The following is a 3085-nucleotide window of genomic DNA, read 5'->3' on the forward strand; positions in this document are numbered from 1 at the left end:
TCGTGACACTATTGTCACGAAACTAAAGTCTGCAATGACAAACATGAACGATATTATATAATATGGATTCAAGTGCTTACTATAATAAAGTTTTATGAGAAAATAATTTAATGTGACTTTATCTCCACTATTTGCAGTTATGAAAGACATTCATACCTTCGTCAAGCATAGCGGTAGATGGGTGAAACATGAACGATACGAGGCTGGCCCTGGGTGTGCAGTGGGAATCTTAATACCGGCAAAAGCAACGTACGAGGTGTTTATGCAGCTATTGTATGCCACGCTCAATCGCTCACCTAAAAATCAAGTCCTCCGTGTTTCTTATGAGACAGAAGGGTCGGTACCCCCAGTAAGTATTGACTCCGACCTAAGTTTGAAATGTTACTTGCATCTTCGGAAGGAGAAACCGGACAGATCCAAATTTAGTTTGGTAGTAGATATGGAGCCATTGAAGCAAGAGCCGTTGGTTTCGGACTCAGGCGTTGGTTCAACTCCGACCACCGGTCAACCAGCACAAGCGGACATTCAGGCTAGTTCTCCTAAGTCGGAGGCTAGTTCTCCTAAGTCGGAGGCTAGTTCTCCCGAGATCCCCGACCCGAATCAGAGTCATTCAGGCACACCATGGCAGACCCCTCCGCGCTCAGGCACTCCAAAACGGTTTAGTACGCCTTGCTCTAGAACGAGGAGGACGAGTCAATGCGATACGCCTTCCACGGATAACCAAAATATGCATCCTGACCTTGATGTGTCAGATATGCACTCTCCGCTGAGACTAGTCAAAGGAGGATTGTACGCCAACAAAGCAACTCTGAAGAAACATTTATGCATGTTAGCAATCACGAAACATTTTACGTTCAAGACGAAGACTTCTAACAAACGGTATATCCATGTTGTTTGTCGAGATGACTCATGCGCGTGGTCTGTTCGTGGAGTAAAAAAGACTACATCCGAGATCTTTGAAGTGAGGAGGTGACTTATTACTTATTTCTACATTGATATTATCGTGGTGACCCGAAATTAACATTGCTCTTACATTCTTGCAGGTATGATTCTGAGCACACGTGTGCTACATAATTCAGACAAGGAGAACATCCTCAGGCTACGTCCACATTTGTAGGCGAGACTATGAAACACAGGTACATCGATCCCTCGTGTTCACCATGCAAACCCAAAGACATCATGTCCTACATGCAACAAGATTTTGGAGTGGACATGTCCTACAAAAAAGCATGGAGGTCAAGACAGGCGGCACTATCATCATTGTTTGGCACCGATGATGCATCGTATAGATCTCTGCCTAAATTCATGTACATGTGGTCGACTAACAATCCAGGTTCGTCATTCGACCTTGTCACAACTCCTCGATCCCACCGTTTCAAATACTTCTTCATGTCGTTTAGTGCTTGGAAAAGGGGTGGAAGTATCTACGGCCCGTAGTTATCATCGACGGCACTTTTTTGAAGAGTTACTATAAAGGCACACTGTTTTCAGCATGTGGTATGGATGCGAATGAACAAGTTTACCCCCTCGCATTCGGCGCTGGTGATTCAGAATCTACTGAACCGTGGGTTTACTTCTTGACAAGGTTAAAGGAAGCAATCGGGGAGAGGTCACATCAGGTCATAGTGTCTGACAGGAACGCGGGAATCATTAACAGTGTGAAAAAGGTTTTCACTAACTCAGACCATGGTTATTGCATGTTTCATCTTTTGAAGAACGTGAAGAACCAAATCAAAGGTCTATCAAAAGAGGTGAATTGGACGTTCTATGCTGCAGCAAAGGCATACACGTATGCAGAGTTTGAAAAGTATATGCTTATGATAGATGAGGAAGATCCAAGAGTCCGAGCGTATCTTCAGAACGACGTAGGCTACGAAAAATGGGCTCGTAGTTTCTACACGGAGAAGAGGTACTCAATAATGACATCAAACAATGCCGAGTCGCTGAATGCAATGAATGTCAAACCGAGAGAGTTCCCTATTTCCAAGCTATTTGATTTTCTCCGGGAGAGAATGAGTAAATGGTTTTACGAACGTAGAGAAAAAGCGTTGGGAACATTGACGATCCTTTGCGTTGACGCGAATAAAAAACTTGAAGAATACCACGCTAAATCTACTGGACTGGGGGTACGTGATAGGCATTCAATTTTTAATTTTTTTTATAAGATGTTTTTTTATTATAACCCGTAAACAAAATGCTATTGGGTGCGGAACAGGTGCGTCCATCATCGGTGTACGAGTTTGAAGTCGTTGATAGAGAGGGGCAAAAGTGGGCTGTAAATTTGAGAGAGAAGACATGTAGTTGCCGTGTCTTTCAAACTGACAACTTTATCTGTCCCCACGGCATTGCGGCTTGCGGTGTTCGAAACTTCGCAGTTGAGAAGTACATATCAAATTACTACACCACCGAATATTGGAGAAGTTGTTATGCAGGTGTAATTCATCCAATTGGCAGCGAGGAGTCGTGGAATTTTCCAGAGGAAGTCACGCAAAAAATAGTAAATCCACCTCATGTTGCGGCTCGTGCCGCCGGAAGACCGAAAAAGAAAAGAATACCCTCTCAATGGGAAGGGGATGAGGATAGAAGGAATAAATGCAGTCGCTGTGGTGGAGTAGGACATAATCGAGCCACATGTCGCAACGCGATCCCGACCCACCATAGCCGACCCCGAACATGAGCTCGATTGTTCCTTTTTTTAAAACTTTTTATTTGATGTACCAATTTGGATTTGTACTTTACTTTATTTCTCACTTAGTTTGTTATGTTTGTTATGGATTTTTATATTTCTCATTCGTGACGTTTTAGTCCCATTAAACAATTTCTCACTGACAGAGAAGTCACGAAATAACAATTCTTCGTGACATAGAAGTCACGACATCAAATTTTTTCGTGACAGAGACGTCACGAAATCATCATTTTTCATGACATATAAGTCACGACATCCAATTATTTCGTGACAGCGAAGTCACGACATCATCATTTTTCATGACATAGAAGTCACGACATCCAATTGTTTCGTGACAGGGAAGTCACGAAATCATCATTTTTCATGACATAGAAATCACGACATTCAATTGTTTCGTGA

General features: G+C 42.8%; 1 pseudogene; it reads left to right on the plus strand.

The window, feature by feature from the left end:
- The first annotated feature begins 727 nt into the window (after positions 1–727).
- On the plus strand, positions 728–2799 carry LOC149407425 (uncharacterized; annotated as a pseudogene).
- Positions 2800–3085: the final 286 nt, after the last annotated feature.

Source organism: Urtica dioica, chromosome 1 (assembly GCF_054948205.1).
Source record: "Urtica dioica subsp. dioica isolate 48M chromosome 1, U.dioica_male_clone48M_v1_H2, whole genome shotgun sequence".
NCBI lineage: Eukaryota > Viridiplantae > Streptophyta > Magnoliopsida > Rosales > Urticaceae > Urtica > Urtica dioica.